Source organism: Rhamphochromis longiceps, linkage group LG17 (genome assembly GCF_057381845.1).
Source record: "Rhamphochromis longiceps isolate RC_006_pf linkage group LG17, R_longiceps_female_GT1.1, whole genome shotgun sequence".
NCBI classification, from domain to species: domain Eukaryota; kingdom Metazoa; phylum Chordata; class Actinopteri; order Cichliformes; family Cichlidae; genus Rhamphochromis; species Rhamphochromis longiceps.
This window is the reverse complement of record NC_140573.1, coordinates 37,788,700-37,811,391: the sequence shown is the minus strand read 5'-3', so window position 1 is coordinate 37,811,391 and position 22,692 is coordinate 37,788,700. Positions and strand designations below refer to the sequence as shown.

The 22,692-nt window shown below is 38.6% G+C and overlaps 1 protein-coding gene and 1 long non-coding RNA gene across 3 annotated transcripts in view; both read left to right on the top strand.

Moving 5' to 3' along the window:
• The window catches only part of LOC146650143 (chemokine-like protein TAFA-5), a 128,667-nt gene that overhangs the window by 56,802 nt on the left and 49,173 nt on the right, over positions 1-22,692 (top strand). The gene's annotated exons all lie outside the window — the stretch shown is intronic.
• On the top strand, positions 11,267-13,745 carry LOC146650144 (uncharacterized). 2 transcript variants are annotated; one of them, XR_014908121.1, is made up of 3 exons: positions 11,267-11,374; positions 11,742-11,894; positions 12,933-13,745. It is a non-coding gene; the product is annotated as an uncharacterized LOC146650144 (long non-coding RNA). The 2 variants fall into 2 exon arrangements; XR_014908120.1 differs by lacking the exon at positions 12,933-13,745 and adding an exon at positions 12,256-12,334.

The following is a 22,692-nucleotide window of genomic DNA, read 5'->3' as shown; positions in this document are numbered from 1 at the left end:
TTCCATCTCACTCTCTCTTCCCCCTCTTTCCCTTGCTCTGTCTCATGCTGATAGGTGAAACTGTGTGTTTCCTCTCCATTTTCAGAAATGATGTTGTTCATTAATGCAATGCAATTTCGGGGAGGGCCCTCGCTCTTCCTCGCCGCCGCGTTTTGTCTTTGGTAATTTACCTTTATTGGCTGGCTTAGCAATTTCATCTGAACACGGGTTCATTTAATAATGTATGCGTCTCGTTGTGTACCGTTTCAAACCCACCTGTAATTGCTGTGCAGCTGGGTGCACTCTGCTGGATGGGCGCACAATCTGAATGCAAGGACTCGGTATGGAAGGCATGAAGACAATGACTTACTGTTACTAGAAAAGCAAACAGCTTCCACATGCATAGTTTTCTTCCCTTTTAAACCATGTTTGAAATTTCTGAGCATTTAATCTACTTCTTTACCAAGAGTCGGATAAGAAGACCATCTTATGCCGGCAAGGTTAATATGGTTTCAGCAGCCGGTTAGCTTAGCTTAAGACAAAGGGGATAAAAGCGACACAGCTAGTCTAGATCTGTGTAAAGCGAACAAAATCTGCCCATCAGCACTTCTTAAGCTCACTAATTAACATATGGTGTTTGTTTAATCTTAACACTCTGTTTTGCATTGGGGTTTTGTGCCCCGAATACTTTTTGGTGGGGACCATTAACTTGTTGGAGTCCCTGCTGGATACTTGGCTGGCCAAAACAGAAATATTAGCATATTAAGAACATTGCTTGTTTTTGTTACAATGGGAGTTAGGCCCTTTGGGGTAGCATTGTTTGTATAAAAACAGTTTAAGTCACACCCAAATCATCTTAATTATCTATGATATTATTTTCACAACATTTGTAATCATTTGTCTATATTCCATGTATCCAATTAAAGTTCAATACAAGTTAAAAGACCCCAAATTGTTAGACAACAGCACTATTTGATTCTTATTTTTTGGTTTGTTTAAATTAGATCAGGGGTGTCCATCTCCAGGCCTCACAGGCCGGTGTCCTGCAGGTTTTAGATGTGTCCTTGATCCAACACAGCTGATTTAAATGGCTAAATTACCTCCTAAACATGTGTTGAAGTTCTCTAATCATTTGATTCAGGTGTGTTGTCCCAGGGTGATATCTAAAGCCTGTAGGACACTGGCCCATTGGTTAATTTTCCAGAAACATGGCAGAATTTTTTTAAACCACATACATTGTCTTCTGGACATCACCTAGTGAGTTGCTATTTAATGGACATATATGTCATGTTGGGAGGGGACCAGAAAAAAACTAGTACAGTATTGTTTTAGAAAATGTATTCCCCCTTTCAGCGTTAAATATTAGATGATAGGATGATATTAGGATTTTTACAACATGGTAAATGGACTGGTTCTTATACAGCGCTTTTCTACTCTTCTGAGCACTCAAAGCGCTTTACACAACTTGTGCATTCACCCATTCGCACAAGCACATTGTTCTAAGTGCTTTCTAAGTAACATTCACACACATTCATACTCCGATGGATGCATTGGAGAGCAATTTGGGGTTAATATCTTGCCCAAGGATATTTGGCATGCAGACTAGGGGAAGCCAGGAATCAAACCACCAACCTTCCAATCAGTAGATGACCTGCCCTACTGCCTGAGCTACAGCCACCCCATGGGTAGAGATAATTGCTGATTTACACCTCAGATATTCTCATTCATTTCAGTGATATCGATATTGGAAAATAGCTAATATCAGCCCGCTGATAAAACAGCTGGGCTCTACCGTTAGAGCAACAACAGGATTTACTAATTGATGCAAGCTGGTGTTATTACTGCCATCATTAATCACAGTGTCACTACATCTACTTTTGTCTTTTGCCACCAGTTTTAGTTGGATTCAGCGTTGCCTGTTCTGACTGCTGGATATTCAATATTGAAACTTGAAATTCTCAAAGTTACCCAGCCAGCATGAAAAATGTTCCCCCCCCCTCCCCCCCCCAAAAAAAAGAACAGACTTATCATCTACAAATGTAATTAACATTTCAAAGATCAAACACAAAATGAATTCAATAATAGTATATTGCGCATAAATGTATACACAGAAAATACACCCACAGTAATATCTTTGTATTTATAAAGTTAATGTACAAACTGAAGCCAAATTTGTCTCTGATGATTTCAGTTGGAACAGCAAACTGGACACCAAAGTGTCCTGTAACAATCTGACATTTGAGAACAACGCACTGTTTATTAAGAGAATCTAACTATAGCACATCATGTATGGATAGGAATGATTTATCGTTGCTGAAAATAATATATTATTTGTATGTAGAATGTCTTGCTGTTGCATCACTCAGTCTTGCTTATTAATTCTTAAATTGTAGATTTCTCCCTTTTCCACTCGTTGGCAGCGGTACGAACACCTCGCTAGAGACCCTCCAGTGAAAAAGAGTCATTGTTACCATTGGATCCCTACAACTAGGCTGCTCTCGTACAAGTACTGGAGCTACATGAACCTTCCTTTCCCTAAATTGCTTCAGGTTAGGACATTCCACGTTCCTTGCTGTATCCCCTTATCTTTATAGCCTCACCACTTTTTGACACATTACAGAAATATGACAGACTTGGTTATCTGTGTGACAGAGGAGTACTATTTTAGTTTAGCATTGTGATGACCCGTGGAAGTTTTTTTCACTACGGCTCTTTGAATACATCCATGGTGTGTTGTTCTTTTAAAAATAAGGTTTGTTATTATTAAAATAAACATTCCTGTTAAAATGTTACCTGCCCCCATATTGATTAATAGAGATTAATTTTAATTCATACGTATTAGGAATTTTACTTATCACACCTTTTAACTTGCATCAACGTTGTACCTGCGCTTATACATGCACTGTGTTCTTGTGTGTGTGTGTGTGTGTGTGTTCTTGTGTGTGTGTATGCTGTCCTGAAATACAGCTGCAGTCACCCTCCACGCTCTTCTAATTGTTCTGCAAAGCCCCGCAAGGAGGGGACTGTGGTCACAGTTGTCTTTGTCCTTGGGTTGGAGCACAACTGGCTCACCTTGCCAGTAATAATAATAAAAAAAAGAAAAAGCCAGGGCTTCTGTTAAATGCAAACACATTTCAAATGTGTGTCTGTGTGCATTTGTGCGGATGTTCTGGGGGACAGATATTATTATCCCCACCCTTCACACATTCCTGTCCAGCGAACCTTTTAATCTCTGTGCAAAAAACCACAAAGAATGAAATCAGATCAACAAATTAAAACGGAAACCCCTCCCCCCCCTCTCTCTCCATGCGTCATCCTCTGCTGTCGCGTGGGGGCAATTTTTATAAGAGCCAGTTATGGGACATCACATGGTCAAAATAATATTAGTGCAGTGGTGACAGGCATGTGAAGGCAAGATGAATCTGGGATAAAAATAAAGGCAAATGAAAACAAATGGTGTCTCCTTCACCTAGAGGGGGGAATAGATCATATGTGGACTAATGTGTTGTGCGCTCTCTCCCTCTCTGACACTTTTTCGCCATCTCACAAGCGTTCTCGCTCTCTCCACCTCTTTTTCGTTGCCTTTCATTCCCTGCCTCACTTCATCTGATTAAGTTAGCTACAAAGTGTCCTTCTGTATTAATAATCCGCTCAGAGAGGTAAGGGCAAGAGCTGAGGTATTTACCGTATGTAGGTGTTAGAATGTCATTGTGCAGAAATACAGCAGACTTCGCCATCTCATTGAGGGGGACGCTTGTGTGTGATGTGAAATGTACTTTACATTTTCTGTTTACTTATACACTCCATTCGTGACTAAAGAATAAGCTCAAATCACTAGTGTCTTTTGAAGTGCTCTTCTCCTCTGTAGCAGTACATTTGCGCTGGTGTAATTGTGCTTTTTAGACTAATTGAAGCAGCAGTCTCTCTTTTAACAACAGAGCTGCTTTTCTAACCTGACATCTAGCGTACACTTTGTTTTGACTCTCATAGAGTATATCTGGAGGGCACATCAGGAGTAAAACTAATGAATGGTGTGAGCTAGGTCACTCACGCAACCCAAGCTGCACTGCATCTCGCCAACACACATACACAAATCCTCCTCATGTAATATACCAAACACACCTTCCTTTTGTGATCTAAAACTATCTCCAGCACCCCAGCATCCACCTGGAGGCTCCAGGGAATATGTACTCATCACTTCCCAACATGTGTGATGCAGCAGGGGAAAAGCCGGCCAAAGATGCAGGCCGAGAATCCCAGCTGTGCTTAAAAATGGCCAAGCAGCGATGCAATCAAGAAAAATCAGGCTTTCCAATATTTCCAGTGTTTGTTGTCTTAACTTTACTGTCTGCAAATGTCTCTCAAATCTATGTCTGACTTTCAGATGACACTAAAATTTCTGCCAGTGAATAACACACTCGCTCATTCAGCAGACCTCTCTCCTGGGGCTGCGACCTGGCCAGTGAGCCATTGCGCCTTTAGTGATTGTTTATCTTTGGCCTAATGCTGTGTAGCAGTAATGCTGTGTGGATTGTGATCGATGGGTGGTTTCTTATAACCTTACTGGAATTTTTATCAGAAGTTTGATTATTTACGAATGTGACGAAAGTCTGAATCTACTTGCATTGTTGCTAAACAACAGTTTGACACCTTTGAGCTCAAAATTAATAAAAAACTAATGAAAGACCAGTAAATGCATATTACTCTAGAACATTTGAAAATTTAGGAAACAAAGAAAAAAATGTTTGGATGCTGTTTTAAATGAATGATGAGCTCAGAGCATACGCCAAACTCAGACTATATTCTCATCTTATATATTCTTATTTCTTTTTGTTAACGTCTGTAGCTCCTAATCTTTCTTCTATTAGAATAATTTATACAAGCCAACTTTATTTGCCATTATGTATTTTGGCATACGCGAACTGCTTTGATGTTCCCATCTTGGCACTCTATTCCATCCAGTAATCCACATGATTCCCTGTATCCATATGCATTACTTTGACTAATTCTGTTATTTTTATTCAGTTATCCGTCTTGATGTTAGTGTGGATTAAAAATCTCCTGACATCACTTTTAACATGTGGATGTGGAGCTAAGCCAACAAATTCAAACTGGTGAGTAAACAGCTGTGATGATTTCCAAGGACAAAATAGCCACTTTGCCAACTGACAAACAAGCTAGTATAGAAAAGAGGATTCATAAGGTAGAACAGACATATGTGAGGGCTTCCATTAGAAAATGTGTACAGAAGCCCATTTTGATTTATCATAAGAAAATAATATAATTGGTAGAATATAGTAGTCTGTATTCCATCTCACCCTTTCTCCCCTTGTTGCTGGGGCTAATAGTCTCTCCCAAAGTAAGCTAGCTGGTGGATGGGGTACTTCAAAAATGAATGACAGGCATGATGGAGGAAAATGAAAAAGATGGGATGACCATGGCCATTGTTTATTAAGCAGATTGAACATTAAAAAATTGCAGATCGTCTTAAGGTAGTCTGAAGGTTACCTGTAGCAGCCGCACACAGTCACAGCGAATTTATGAGCTAAACTTTGATTGGAGCTAAAAGAAGCCAGGCTGTCCCCACCAGTGGAGGGCCCACTACCCTTCACAACTGACGAAGCGAGTATTCAGGGAATTTCTTACTTTCATTTTTTTTTTTTTTTTTTTTTGAGATAGAAAAATATGTATTCCTTTTCTAAGTGGACACATCCCACAAGTGCTTTTTTCTGAGAAAAGCTCTCTGAGCTCTACTTCATTAGTGCTTCAACACTCATCTGGGAGCAAAACTGTGCTGCTGTGTACTGCTAATAGGCACTGAAAGGAGGAAAAGGAGGAGGTGATCGCCAGGAAAACAGAGACAGAGAGATAGAATGAGAATGGAAGAAGACAACAGGTGTGTGTGTGTGTGTGTGTGTGTGTGTGTGTGTGTGTGTTGCACGTGGCAATGTACAGTAAACATAGTATTATCATTATAAAAAGTTAAAATAGTTAATTGGTGTCATGTAGACCTGGACAAGTTGCACATTTCATAGTACATCAGCTAATTTGTTGTCACTTTGTTGACTTGATGTTCACACCTCTCGCTTTGGAGAAGTGCATTTTCGTAACCCTTACTAAAAAGAAGTAAGCATGAGAAATAGTTTAAATGAAGATTGAAACTGTAATTACTTGAAAATATTTTTCACTCTCAAGGTTACAGGTTGCAAACCAAAGTTTCCTCTCTAAACAAACAAAAACAGCAACTGCTACTTTTTCCTTGAAAAATGGATAAACTCTGGCGTAATGGGACCAGGCTAGACTGATTTGAGGGAGCAGAGGGCACGTCCCGATTGATAGATGGAAGAGGAAGAGGTAAAGGCTCACATCAGGTTATTGTGTGTTGCAAGCACGCCCGCAGGCAAGCAAACCTTGCTCCCTGCAAATCTTTCTGAGTCTAGACTGAGGCCAGAGGTTTGGTCCCAAGGGGAACAACACTTTGTATGAGCACTTTAGCGTGGCTATAGCACTTTAAAGGCCAGGGCTGCTGAGAAGTGTTGTGTACCAAGATGGGTTTTTGCCAAAAGTTGGTTTTATGTACTCTGGTGATCAACAGGCTACAGTTGTGAAAGTGATGATAAGTTATGAACTTATCAAAGTGCCCTTCTGTATGAAGTTATGAAGTTTTCTGTCCCCAGTCTGGCCATTCCTTGATACTACTTCAAAATTGCCTATTACTTTCATTGCATTTTGTCTGAACGTTCTCACAGGCTTTGCTTTTGTTCTGCCTAAACCAAAGTTTTTGTTGATTGGAGAAGAGCTGTAATATAAAATTGCAGGCCTCAGGAAACAGAGTCCTGCCGGTTTTTAATTCCAGACATCCTTCAGTGACTGTTTACACCTGCAGACTACACCTGAATTACTGTATCATAGAAAATCCTCACTACTCTTAGTTGTGAAGGGAAGAAATAAAAGCCATAATTCCTATGAAGTTGACAGAGCCTTCTTAAAATTCTAGCTGTGATCAGTAGCTAGTATCATATTACAAGGTTTTGGTAATCACACCAATTTATAAAAAGTTATGAGACATTTATTTATGCTAGCTACTCAAAATGAACATTAGCAAACAAATGTTTGGAGAAACTAAAATACCCACAGAGATTTTTGAATGAGACCAAAAGCATTTCAGTTAATAGGTTGAACAAGTATTTTGATGTAATTAACTTGGCTAGCTGAAATTTCAGTGTGCATTTTGTATTTTCTTTTCTTTCACACAAGGGAATATCAGCATTGCTATTCAAACCAAGCGCCTTAAAAGCAGTCACATATTAACAGGTTTCGGGATACAGGGAAGGGAATTAAACTATGTAACTGTTTTCAGCTTCAACAGCACCAGGACAGCTCAGACTATTCACTGAGCACTGTTGGAGAATTGATCAATATCGCTTGCATCTTTTCTTATCTATCCAAAATGGCTTCACATCCAACACCTACACCCTACATCGCACACGGGGAATACTAAAACATGTACAGTCTTCTCGTACTTCTATCTTTTAAATCTCCTTGCCCTTTCACTTTTTGAGAGAGTGACCTTCACTATGCTTTTCTTTGCTCTGTCCAACATACGATTTGCAAGACTTTTAAATGTTAGAATAGCTAACAATATACCCTGAATGAAAAGAAATACCTTGTTTGAAACTTTGTAGCTCATTAATTACCCTCTTTTCATGCACTGATTAAAAAACTAGCCAACAAATACTGTTAATTGTGATTTAATTTGAGATGGGCTGCTTTGAAAGTAGCCTAACACATTACAATAATTATAGTGTTTTATTTAAGGACAGGAATTATTCATTCAATAGTACAAGAGCACAGGAATAAAGTCACAAAAAGGGGTATGGTTAAGCAGGTCTTATATTATCATATGGAGTCCAGCTGTGTAGGATGGAGTTAATGAGTGTAACAAAAGCTCCACCTCCTCATCACTGGCACTAATTACACTCATTTATATTAATAAACTCATTTGCATAGCGATGGGATATATGCTGATGATGAGCTTTGTGTCCACGCTGGAGGTGGTGGAGGCGATAGCAGCAATGTCAGTGAAATGAAAAATAAATAAATAAATTGCACACATTGGGACACAGTGGCCTCTTATATCCATTCCTTCTTTATTTGGGGTTATAAAATACAGTTCTGACCGCAGCTGTGCTCTGTTCGAATAAATAGCTTGTTGACGAAGCGTTGACGAGCTGACCTTGCCGCAGTATCTGGCCTTAGCTTATTAACTGTGTTGCAGCTTTTAATTTTTGTTTAACCTTTTTCATTTTCCAGAGAGTTCTAAGCCAGAAATGGACACGTTTAGAATGAAACGATTGAACCTATTGTCCCATTAGTGACAGAGGTACACTAATGAGATTACTAAGTGACTGCTAGCTAGATAATTTACTAACAGAGCTTTATTCTTTAGTTTTTGCTCTTAGTAGTGTTATTTATTGGACATGATGGTGTGCACGGAGACTTAAATGTCAGGTGGAAATAGGCACAGTGAAGGGAAAACTTCTCAGCCTGCTAATGACTCAGCAATGCTAATGAGCTTCCTTGTTTGCTTTTGGAGTTTTGAAATCTTTTTTCAGTTACTTATTTTTATTAAATATAAAAAAAAATATAAAGGAGATTTAGAGATGATAGCCACTTGCACCTGAACAAAATACTCGTTTCTATATGTTAGTGAAAATTATTCTGAGTAATTTTCTCAAATGCACAAAGGACGATTGTAAATGCAGATCATTTCAAATGTAATTTTTAGTTATTTTTTTATTGCTTTACTTTGTTGGTTGATATACAGTATATACATATATATATAGTACTTACAGGATCATGTTAGAAAATTGTGCCACTGATGTAAACTGTGCTCAGATGACCAATATAGTATGGCTATTTATTTTTGCATTTAAATTTACCGTTAAGTGCTGATGCTATGATGCAGGTTATTACTATAACTATAGCCTCACACAGTTAAAAGGCTATTTTGATCATTGATATGGTGAATTTACACAGACGTACACTTAGTGTGTTTATATGTGTATGTGTCTGCGATATGCGCAAGGTTGCATGTGCATGAGAAGTGGGATTCCTATGGGAGACAAGATCATCTCCTGAGACAGGACAAAGTCAATATGGAGAGTTACACAAAGCCCAGAGGGAGCAAGTCACCAGAGGCTGGACTTACACCGACTGATAAAGATGGAGAGGGAAAATTTTGCAGTGTGTGTGTGTCTGTGTGTTTGTTTGAAAGAGAGAAATCAAGGGCAAGAGAGCAAATCAAAGTAAAGGAGAGCAGGGTAGAAATTATTTTGTTTACAATAAATCTGGTGAACACAGCTGTTGGCTCACATTAAAGCCAGCACAGACTCAGGTATGAAGTGATAAATCGTCCTTTGGTGTTTGGTCGTCATGTATTTAATCACACATTTGAAGCTGTCCTTTTTCCATAACCTCTGTTACCTACTGGGAACTGACTTTTTGGAAAGATTTCATTACAGCTGGTGTGTGTGTGTGTGTGTGTGTGTGTGTGTGTGTGTGTGTGTGTGTGTGTTGCTGCATATGTACAGGACATGAGCAGTGATAGAAAGGACTAACAGCAAGAAAAGTATAGGTGTCATTAAAAAAATAAAGTTTCAGTACACTTTTGAGTTCAGGTTTTCTGAAAGCGCTTACCTTTTCCAGAATACTCACGACAGAAGCTGCCAGCTATGCGTCACTCATTGCCATTAGGTTTTCCTTTTAATTTATCAAAGCAGATCTGTAGATTCATAAATAGAAATTTGAAAGATGTGTGTGTTAATTTTTAATTAAATTAAAAGTTTGGCTTTTAAAGTAAAAGCATTATTAAAACGTAGCGGGCTTTTTATTTATCTCATGATTTAGATGCACTTAAAGCAATCTCTTTGCAGCTTGTTAAGGAGAAGAAGAAAAATAATTACCTAACCCATTAGCATGTCACTTTAATACTGGTAAGAATAAGACAAATAAAAATAATGATAAATAAGATAAGAAAATAACTTTTGCTGAAGTTAACCTAAGATATTAAAGTTAGAAAAAATAGTTCGTTAATGACTGGAAATCTATTTTTATGTTGCTGATTTATTTTCATAGATGTCTATCAAATTATGGATTCTAATAATTGATGATTGCCCAGTTTGACCAGTAAAAACAAATCCATTATATATATATATATATATATATATATATATATATATACTTTTATTTAATTTTTTTTAAAAACATCCCATTTTCCATCCTTTCTTTTGTGCAAAGAAGCACATGCTGACAGCATTCACATTTAGGGGAACCAGACATTTTCAAAACAGATGAAAAGCTGGGAGGTATTCAGAAATATGTGCAATTTTAACAATTAGACTCAGTTTTTCCATATTGAGTCTGCTGTCATTAGAAAGAAACAAAACAGCCGTTACTGACAGAAGCACCTTACTTTGGTGTGATGTGGCAGACTATGGGTAATGTACTTGCCATTTGGAACACAATGATTCAGACTGATTCCCCAGAGCTTTCAGATTCAAGCTCTGGGGAAATTATTAGTTCAGACAACCGTTCTCATGATGTCATCCGTTCTTGTACACTGAAAAAAAGGGACTGGCCATCTCTTGGATTTATGTAAGCATCTTGCATGTATTTAACGCAATTGCCTCATGTTTTAAAGATAAATGTAACTATATAGTGTAAAAACTACATGATATGCAGAAAGGGTGTATTAAATTGTTCATATCATGTTCAGGTGAAGTAAGTCAATAAGATAGCAACGTTAAATCTCGTGAAACCACGCGTGATTTCATCTCGCGGGCTTTGGATCGTGGTTTAAAAAAATGCATCCATCTCAGTCAAGTCGAGCAGCCAACTCTACGTTTTTTGGTATGTCTTGATTTTTTGAATTAATGTTTACCATATTTCAGCCAAATGTAGTTAAACGTCTAGAGTGCCGCCATGTAACATGCTAAAAAAGAGCCGTTAGCTTATTTGCTGTTTTATCTGTTGTCAAAGAATTGGCGCTTTTTCATTTGAATTTGTCTTTGGCACAAGAGCCGTAATATCACATTAAACCTAATTACGAGGCACTCATAACATAATTTGGTTTTCTGTGTGAATAGATTTGCCAACTGACTCTTCAGTTACATTGTGTATTTACTGCACCGTGGTGTTAGTGAGATTTTGGACATTGAACAGCTTTAGCTAATATCATTAGCGGCATTATGCTAGCTTACATCCCTACCCCTCCTGCCCTCACCTGCTGTCCTTTTGTTTTTGTTTTTGTTTTTGTTGATGCACATTGAGAGACCACATCTATTCTGCATTTCACCAGGAGTCAGCTGATGGATTGTGGGTTCAAGGTGTTATGGTAAGAAAGTATATTCTATTTTCGCTTAAGGTTTCTGTAACTTAATTATAATAGGTTTTTTATAATTATTAGGTGCATGCATACTCAAATAGACCACCCTATTAATACAACTGAGAAATCCAAAATCTGCCATAGGTTTAACCTGTATGTATTGTCAGAAAGGTGATAACTGGACTCACATTAATGCACACTTGAACTAAAATGAGGTTGTAACTTGTGGGTTCTTGGGTTGCAAATCAGAAACAAACATCTTTGGATTTTTTTAATCCCATAAGATCTGGAAACACAGTTTTTATTCAACAAAACATTACTGATTAACCAAGCACAGTGCCTGCTGTTATTTCAAAATTTCAAAATGTTATTTCAGATAAAATGCAGCATTCCAGTGCATCCCAACCATGCCTTTACAGTCAAGGTTTCTGACGGAGCTGAGTTTCTCTCTGACAGTCTGCTGAAAGTGTTTGCAAAGTGATCGGGGGAACAGGGCACAAAGCTAAAGGATGTAGCTGCCATGATGACAGTAAGAACTTTAAAATTCTTTAACTACAAAGTGTATATGTATTGCATTAGGTCAGTAAAAGATTTTTATGCTGCATCCATTGAAACAGTCAACTATTACCCGTGAGTACTGATTCCACCGAAAGGATGCCATAATTTTCATTCTGCATTTACTGGCCCACTGAGAAAAATTTATCTTTTTAAAAAAATAAATGTTCTGGAAACTATATATCCATAAAGTTGATGTCAAACAGAAACTTTTGATATTTCTTTGTAGATGCTGGTGTTGCATGTTGACTGGTTTAAGTTTTTGTCTGGGATCATTTTCTTCTGTGCTACTGAAAAGTTCACAAATCTCTGTTTTCTTTGTTATAATACTTTAGGATGACGTTAATGCTCAAAGGGAGTCTCATCAAAGTGCTCCGCATCTGTGTGAAAGACAATTGCAATATCTTGGTGCAGGAGTTCATGGTGAGTGTTTTATGAGTAGATTGTGGCTTTGCAACATTTAAAAATGCATTTAGTTATCCACTTGATCCTCATTGGACCAGTTAGGACCAGTAGTCCTCTTTAATAATTTGAAGTTCACATGAGGCCTGGTAGTGAACTCGGCCGCCCCCCCTTGAGGCCCCACCCCCCTATATTAGGGGTCACATCAGTGTGAAAAAACTTTAAATTTGTCATTCTAGTGAACAAAGGAAAATCCCACCAGTATTTACATTAGCTTTTGTTTGAAAAAAAAAAAAAAGACCAACAGCTAACCAAATTGTGGGGCTGAAAGTCTAAATTCTAACATCTTCTGAGTGACAAAACCTGGATTTCTGATGGGCCGGTGTCTTTCTAACAAAAACTAATGTAAAGCATTTGAAATTATTATGTTTTTCACTCTGTCTTAGAAACTCTGTTAGACCATGAATGGCAGCATGGCAGGCAACTCTTTGGCTATAGCTATTTACTATGTTGCTTGCATTGGTTTAAATTACTCTAACATTAGAACTGGTAGATTCAAAAGAGATGAGTTTAAAAAGGAATCTTAAAGAAATGTTTTGTGTTTAACCAGGACTTGACTGAGGCCACTGCACAGATTGAGAAAACCACAATGAACATCTGTCTCCAGAGGATGCACCAGGCAATGACTTTTCTGACGTTGGCATCATCATCGAGGGTATAGTAGTTCTTCAAGATCTGGATAACGTGACCTTTGCAGTAGCCATGCTGTTTGGACCTTTTTTATTCCTTCAATATGAGTTACCCATCACAACTCTGCTACACTTTTGAGGTGATTCAAAGGGTGGTAATGGAGTTGGATGCAACTCAGCTCTCAAGAAAAGCTCACAACTGAGACAAAACTGCTCCTGCAAGGAAAGCTCACTGTTATGCATGCAAGCTGATCAGCTCTAGGTGAGAGGACATTTAAATCTCACACTTGTTCTGCTGCATTTTTGAAGCTCAATTCCAGAAACGGATCGCAGGGTTCATTTTTATAAACTCTGCAACTGCCATGAGGACGAGCCGTTTTTGTTGTTGTTGTTTGTTTTTCCTTTTGCTCTGTACAGCATTTTGGCAGCATTTTTAAATTTCTCTTTGTATTTTTTCTTTCTTTTACTAGTGAAGAGATGTAGCATGAACAGTTATGCAGTCTAAATATCCCATATGGGTCGTGTGAAATGGTATTTTCAGTTTCATTCATTTGAAGTAAAGAACGTTGAATATTTCTAAGTGTGCTGTTTTGAACCAAGATGTCACAGTATGATCAGTGCTGTAATTTTTGACAGTCACTGTATCAATGTTATTTTTGCATCTCTTGAATAAAGGTTTTGACCTGCAGGTGCTAATTTCTTTAGTTATTGGGGTAAAATGGGTAGTGTTAATAGGAAGGTGTTTGCCAATTCAGTAACCTAATTTAATGTTAATGGAAACTAACATTACCTCAAATTGTTTAGTTATAATTGTTGTTTAACTGAATCTTGACGTCAGAGGCCTTAAATAGAATGTTTTGATTTGTTCTTTCCCAACATTTTTCAAAAGAGTCTAATTTCTTTGCTGTGATTGATTCCAGAGAACACGGAAGAACTGACATTATTTAACTGTTGATTTATATAGATTCAGTGGAGGAGTAATGTCAGTTTAATTCTTTACCTACTGTCAATGCAGTGAAATTAGACATTTTGTTTTGAAAGGTTACTGGTGGATGCCAGCAACCATCTTGGAAGAGAACAATATAATCTGTTATAAGGCCTCCATTTGAAAATTGTGTATTTGATGCTAGAATATAATAGCAAAATGTAATTTGAAGATAACATGTAGTATTTAAGTGACCAAGTAGTATTGGGTAAAAGTTATTGAATGGTGTTGGGATAAAGTGAGAAAATTGTGAAGGATTAAAATATTTCAAGAGCTCAAATTACTTCATCAAAACATGTTTAAGTCACATTTTATCAACACAAATTGCACAGGTTTATTGAACATGAATAAATTGTGTTAATTTAACTCAATTGTTTAAGTTGCTGCCAAAGCAAAACATCTGTGTGCAACAAATGTCCACCATTGAATTAAGTAAATCCAACAACATATTTTTTTCAGTGTAGATAAGCAGCTGAATCCTTCCCAAATTCAGTGAAAATTCCAAAAGTCATAATTTAGTTAACAATTTTCATGCTCAGCAAACCGCTGACCTTAAGTATCACTCCTTGTCTTGGTAAAATGTTTGTGTTAGTGGTTTTTACAGTTGTGTTCCTTTGTTCAACTGTATTCTTTTATTCAAACTTCTTGCTACTTATTTACGAGATTTAGGAGACTGCCAGGAATTCACTTCATCTACATACCCTTCTCTTCTCAATTATTTTTTAATAGGATTTTATTTGGAGAAACATCATACTGCAAAAATCATACTGCAGTCGTGTAGTGAACATGGCAGTCTATAAATGGCAACCCTCTGTTTATGAGGGGCAGTCAGTCAGGGGAAAGTTGGCTTAATGGGATTGTGGCCATAAAGAGAACAGAGCAGTAGATATGCCAAGAGCCTGCCCAGTAAAAGGCCTCAGTCACATAGACCTAGAAACCAACTTGTTCCCAAATGTTCCCCAACCAGTTGGTGAGTGTTTGCTGAAAGTTGCTGGGAGTCACTTGGTGAAATTTATCTGCAAATCTGCTAATCACCAAAAGGTAGTTTAAACTGTAAAATGTGTGATGCCGTCAAAGTAAAAGTTGTGCATTTACTTCTAAACAAACACATTTCAAACTTTACTTTGAAAGCTAGTGTTCTCCGACCCAGGTTTCTGTCACGCTTTTTAGTTTCCCTACTCTCTGCCAAGTAGTTGGCATGTGTCTGCAGTTAAGTCGGTGACCATGACCGCAAAGAGATTTTGGGGCAGCACCCTCCTTGCGACTAATTTGAATTACGTAACAACACCGAACACTGTCGCACAACTCCTAGCAAACCATCTGGAACACATTTTTCCCGAGAGAACTATGGCTGCCAGAGGGCCACAGACGAGTCTTTAGGCATGTGAGATTAAGTCCTAATATAAGTAAGGGACATCAGTGCGTTAGTGAACTATTGAATGCTTTATTTACAGTTAATTTGTGGTATTTTGCTACTTTTTATTGGGTAATTTCATGTAGTTTCATAACACAAATAGATTTATGTAAACCATGTTGGCAGGCATTTTGTGAGTATGGATTTATGAAATGTTTAACACTTGATGCATTGCGCTCGCTTTGGAGTGAGTGTTTCAGCTTGCTCATTGCTGCTCATCACTATCAGTTCATATACTGCCACTTGATCTCAGCCCCCGCACACTCTTTTGTAGATAGCCAAGCAGATGCTCAGGACTGTAAGTGGAATGTCATTTAGCATTGGAAGAAGTGAAGCTAAAGGGCCAAAATGGGTGTTATTATATATGTGTGAAAAATTGTGTGAAATAAAATAAAGCTGCCAGAGAGCTTGTAATAAAAGGGGAATGGTCATAGGGGAAAAAAGAAAGGAAAAAAAAGCAGAGGGGGAGAAAGAGAGTCTAAACCTCCCTTGTACCTACATTCTCCCATGGTGCCTAGTTGTTGGGCTGCCTTTAAATTTGTCCAGGGACAAAGCAGCACAAGGTATAATCCACCTGCCAGTCCCGTTCAGCATCAGCAGCACTCTGGCAGGAACATTCTGCCCCCCCACTTAAACACAAAATACCATCAGTGCGGAACAGTAGAACCCATTCTCCTCTCCAATCTTTCTCCTCCTCCTCTTCTCTCTGCATTACAAATGCAGCACGAGAACACAACGTGGGTGGTGGTGTAGAAAGACCGAAGAAACACACTCAGAGAGCAAAAACAGACAGAAAGATGCGTTTGAGCCCGAGCAAGTATTAGCAAGAGAGGGAAGGAAATGAACAGAGGGAGGAGATAAGACACGGGGAAAGAAGTGAGTGAGGAAAGGGAGACGGAGTGGTTTTCTTGCTCCATCCTCACCCTGCTCAGTGGCAGGGAGGCCTCAGGGGAGAGCTGAGATTGATTGGTTCATTTGGATTGGAAAAGTGGATATCTCCCTGCAAAAAAAAAGAAAAAAAAGAAGAAGAAGAAAGAAACATGTTTCCTTCCAAACAAAATGACAAATGAGCTATCGATTTGTTGTTTACAATCTGAGGTGCACAATGCCCCTTCAGCGTGCATGATGGACTTCATAATGGCTGGGGTCTCCAAGGTTTACTGTTGCCGCTTGCCGCTAACTGGCAGCTCTCCTGGCTGCTCAACGCCCACTACAGTACTCCAAGTGCAACCCTGTTTTTAGGTTGAGTGCTTTGATGCTCTGCTTGGTTCCACGTAATGCTACAAAAAACGGTGAGTCTGGGAGGAACTGAACTTGAATGAAGAAAGATTCAATTCAATTCAGTTCAATTCAATTTTATTTATATAGCGCCAAATCACAACAACAGTACCTCACGGTGCTTATTATTGTAAGGTAAAGACCTTCCAGTAATAAAGAGACTCCAACAATCAGATGACCCCCCTACGAGCATGCAATTTGGGGACAGTGGGAAGGAATAACTCCCTTTTAACAGGAAGAAATGTCCAGCAGAAGGAGGGAGGGGCTGAGAGGAGGAAGACAAGACAAAATACAGCGATAGGTCGAATCTACTGTAGGATACAGTTCTAATTCTTAATCCTGGATGTGTATCCGTTGGTTGCGCTTGAACAAAGTGGGATTATTTAAGTTCGAGGTGCATTTGTTTCATAATATAATGGCCACAGCTTGCAGCTCAGTTCTTGATCGATGCAGATGGAAAATATACTGTTACAGCATCAGGAGCTCAGCAGTGCAGACACGGGCACAATTCCTCTACCAGTCGTCACAACAAGCCGGAGGTTATTGTTTCACTGACCTTTGCGATTGATCCTCGCTGATCCTTTGGAAATGTCAAGTTAGAAACTCCGCAACCCTTAGCCACGCTTACTAAATGCAGTTGCCCGCACACAAACATTACAAGAACCTACTTTGTGCGGCCGGAACAAGAGGGTGATTCTATAACCTAATTTCATTGTGAAATGCAATTATAAGACAACATTGTCTAACAAGTGCGTTTAATTGTGATAGTTACTGGTGGATTGTATGTCCAGAGAAATGACAAAATGCACAAGCCCCGCAATCACCACTGTATTCTTTCATGTCTTTATAACACTGCTCATTAACATCAATGAGCTTTTGTAAAGGAGATTACTTTATTGGCCGTTTCACACACAAGACGGTTAAAATAGGGTTGTTGTGTTTATGTACTGTATGCATTCCTGCACACACAAAACATCCCCTCGTATGTGTATGGGTATCTAAATAGGGAATTGCACTGTGTGGTGTTCTTCACCATTATGCATTATTAGTAGGAGATAGGTTGGATTGCCTTTTTGTTTTAATGTGTTAATCAGAGGAGCAAGTAGAAACGGGGAAATGGAACAGTGTTCATACTGGTGCTTAAAGATTTGATGTTTCCATCTGTCAGAGGAAATATGACCAAAATCAGTTAATCAAAATGTATCAATAGAGCACAAGTTATGAAGTGGGAGTAATTCAAGCTGGTTAATAGGACTGATTAAAGCACTCACAGGAGTGAGGAAAAAATGAGGAACAAAAGTGTATTTTTGAATACTAACACTAATTTTAAACAAAGAAAAAGAACAGCAACAAAAATCTGAATGAATAAAAAAACAAAGGAAATCACAGTATTGTTACACTAATTAAAAGCTAAGATAGAAAGATGTGTTTTAGAGGATTTTTTAGGGTCCTATTAGTAGGTTGCTCTATAGAAACCTATACTATTGAAAGAACAGCTGGCTATTCGAGGAGCACATGAAACACATGAAATATGCTTTGCCTGAGCAGTTTTGCAGACTTGCAAAAACATTTTTTTCAAGAAACAAGAGTTTTATGAGGAGATGCTTTTTGGGTTATTTATTATTATTTTTTGTTCAGTTGCATATAGGTAAATAATACTTGGTTAACAATTCAACAGTGTAAACTGGAAAGATTGGGATTTTTCTCAAATCATTGATGATAATTCAGTAAAGTTATATAAAAATATCTTAAATGTACCTCATTGGTACACATTTTTGAAGTAACTTAGTACAAAAAGCCTAGAGTAAACCTGGATTCGCACAGGAAGTGATTCGCAGCAACATGATGACCACCAGAAGGCTAATTCTCCAACTTCAAGTGACTACAGATCCTAACTTTTCTCAACTTCAAAGCGGGCAATTGTAGAGACTACCACTGGGAGCACAGGATGCAGATGACTGACATATGGCAGAGTATTAAATACATTATAGGCAAGGCAGCTGGAATGTCCACTAGTGACCAACTGTCAGCTTCAAAGCAATGCACAACGAGGGACTCGCTTCCTCTGTGGATACAGCTTCAGACATGGGTGCGTGGATATCAGACTTTTCTCTAGCCACAGAGTTTCCGCCACTGCAGGCATAACCTCTTCCTTTTAGCCCAAAACTGCACCATACCAGTTATCACTTTCACCGACCTGCTGTAGAGAGACAATGACGGAGGGAATGTGAGGTAGAAATGCATCAAAAATTGAAGTTGGAAAGTTCTGGTGTTAATCTAAACTTGGCAGTTTGATACAAAAAAACGGGAAAAAAAAGAAGAAAAAGAAAGATAGAATCAAGAGGAGAGGCAGATTGGCCAGATTTTGATCTGTAACTCAGCACTTTTCTGGCAAGGAGTGAGGGCGAGGGTGCGGGGGTGGAGGAATTGTGTAGGAGTGAGAACTAGATTGCTTCCTGATGAAGCTGCCATGCCAGGTTGGGAGGAAATGACATCAGACATCAGAGGACAGAAGAGGAGTGGAGAATAGGGAGCGGGAAGGAGAGAGAGAGGGAGGATGGAACAGAGAGGAGGATGGATACAGGGCTCAGCCAAGCAGTACTCTAAATACATAACTAATGTTCCTTGCGGTGCAACTAGAGTCCCGGCTCATTTATTGTCTCAATAAAGCTTGTCTGACGGCCTCTACATCGGTTATCAGTCACAGAACCATCTTAACTGGGGCAAGACCGCTGGGGTGGGGATGGAGAAGGGGGGAACAATCAGTTCAACCCCCTCCTCCTCACTTTCTCCCTGTGTCTTTGGAGCGGTGGTGGTGGTGGCAGAATGCACAGCTGGGGCCCTGTTATCGCTCACACTTAATGGAGAAGGTCTTAGAAATTCAGAGCACCAGGACAGATATATTTGGAGCGTTTATCCTTTGAAATGCACATGTGCGACCAAGTGAAGGACACCTGGTGCACACTGGATCAACTGGAGTAACCAGCCGATGTCTACGTTACTTTGTTGTATAATGCGAAGTTTAAAAAAACGAATGTGTGTTTTAATATTTAACATAGAGAAAAATCTCATAGATTTAAGCCAACACATTTTAATTGTATGGAAACAAAATATAAAAAATTGCTCCTGTTTCTTACATTTTTTTCCCCTCATTTTACATGCTCTGTGAGTAAAAGAACTCCTTTTTTTCTTCCCGTTTGTCAAAAGAAATTAATAACACAGACTACCTTATTGAGTGAAACCCTCTTATGAAAGAGAGTGAGGTGGGGGGAAAAATACAGCTTTGAAAGTAGGTAGGATAATGAAGCCTGATTAGTCTTTGTTACTGCAGAAAGAAAAGTGCCTTTAAAAAAAATGAAATTAATCATCAGAACAACGAGCAAGAGTACACTCAGAGGCAGCATTAAATAAATTAAATAACAATAACAACAACAAGTGCTGGGAAATACATCGAAAAAGTGCTTCTCTTACACAGAGTTTGGGAAAATGAAGGTAATTTTCAGTCCTTTTGACATGAAAAAAGGAATAGTTCAGCAATAGAAATGGAAGAAGGAAACCCAAACAATGGCTAGTGGTGTCAAATTGACTCAAACGACCTGTGTTACCTGTTTTTACATTTTGCTGATAACATTTAAAGTCGTTCCTCCTCCAGTTTGTCTTTTTATTTTACCTTCCAAAATCAAAGCTTTAAGATTAATGCCTGACACATTTCCAGTTTCCCTTATCTTAAGAAGGGGGAAGTATTTCAAATCAAATCAAATCAAATCAAATCAAATCACTTTTTATTGTCACATCACATGTGCAGGCACACTGGCACAGCACATGCGAGTGAAATTCTTGTGTGCGAGCCCCACAAGCAACAGAGATGTGCAAACACAACAACACAAACGAGCAAAATACAAGAATGGCCAACCTGAAACTAATAAATATATGTACAATATATAATAGTGTATGCATTTCTGGATGTGTATACTAAATATTTTCCTGTGTGTGTGTGTGTGTGTGTGTGTGTGTGTGTGTGTGTGTGTGTGTGTGTGTGTATACACATTTTTACAAATTAAATAGTAAAAAAATAAAATAAAATAATAATAATAATAAAATATATAAAATATACAGAGTTGAATATGTGCAAAACAAGTGGCATTTATATACAGTGTGGAGTGCATAATGTTGAAGTTCCAGTAGTGAAGCTGAGGTGTCTATGAAGTGTTCAGCAGTCTGATGGCCTGATGGAAAAAGCTGTCTCTCAGTCTGCTGGTACGGGACCGGATGCTGCAGAACCTCCTTCCTGATGGAAGCAGTCTGAACAGTTTATGGCTGGGGTGACTGGAGTCCTTGATGATCCTCCCCGCTTTCTGGCTCAACACATTGCATAATCCATTATTATTTTATTTTGTTTCCTTGCTCTAATTACTAAATTATCATACAATGTAGAAGCTGAATAAGCAATGAGATCTTAGCTGGTGGCAAAAAAAAGTAATGGAAGTATCTTGATTCTTAAAGTTTTTAAACTTTACTTTTAAAAAAAAGGATAAAAGAGTTGCAGGTAATGACTTAACCCTGTAATGCCATTTATATCACATTTGATAAATGAGTTTTTGAGAGCTCTACATCATCAGCATGAATTTTCTTTCCCTGTAAAACGTGATGTATACAACCAGATACATAAAGTGCTCTAAAGTAGTAAAAATGCAGTCAGTGCGCATGTTCTAATTATTTTTGCTCAGCAGTAATTTTCCTGCGCTGCTGCACTTCACATGCTGAATTCAGATTTAACTTCCTACGCACACGGGATTGGCAGGATGCTCGTTTGATTCAGCCCCACGCTGTAGCTGTGTGTAAGTGATACCAGCTTTACGTTGACTCTCTCTTCTCCTTATGCCGCATCATCTTTGGAAACTTAATACCAATGCAAGCACTTCCTCCTGATGCTCAACAATAAAAACATCCAACTAGAAACAAAGGTGGCTTTTATTCTCATACTTTGTTAAATTACATTTTTTTTCGTACATCATAAGCTACTGCTCGCATTTGTTTTGCTTCTCATTCATCACCTTAGGTGTCCGCTGGGGGCTCGGATTCATTCAGCGGCATGACAGCAAACCCGACTACAATATATTACTATAGAAACACATTATTTTCATATGTAAGTGGAGTACATTTGTAAGAAGGCATGAAAGAGAAAGAACCGTGTGTGCGTGAGCTTGCAATACGACCATGCGGCACAAGTATTATTCATCCATGCACAAGGATGCACAAAAGGGCCACACATTAGTGTGATATCACTAGTCACGAAAAAGGCAAAAAAAAAAAGAAAAAGCAAATGACCTAAAATAATTAGACTAACCACATTCAAGGGAAATTCGACAGTCTTTGTAAGCTGACTTACACATAACAGCAATTATTATGCTTTTATCTGCTTTGGGGACTGCACTGAGTTGAATTATCATTCATGCTGTATTGCTGTTTTGCTTAATTGGAATTTGTTTAGTGGGCTTTTGTAAGGGAGCAAACAGGGAATAAACAGATTTATGGGGAGCTCTGCCAAGTAAAAGGTTATGCATAATTTCAGGCGGATTAGTTTGGATGTAGAGGTCAATAAGGCTAAATAGACAAGAATCATCAACATCCAGGAAGGAGAAGAGGCGTCATTGAGGGTCCGGGGCCTCCACCAGCTGAACAAACTCTGTGTTACAAGACTTTAAGGCCTCCTCATATGAATCCTGGAGCATGCATTAGCTCCCATTAACATACTCATACATGCACCTTTCTCATACATCAGCACACACATGAGCGGTTAACAGCAGGCATACTATACGTGTGCAAACTAATTACGTCAGTATGTTTATTTCTGCTTGCAGCCCCGAGCCATTGTTCTACTTTAGACTAAGTATGCCACGATGTCATTCATCATCAGCTTCAACGTAGTCACCTTCATTACCGTCGGCCACATCACCATCACGACTGTCATCATAACCCGTCATTACAGCGCTGTGCCACGGTG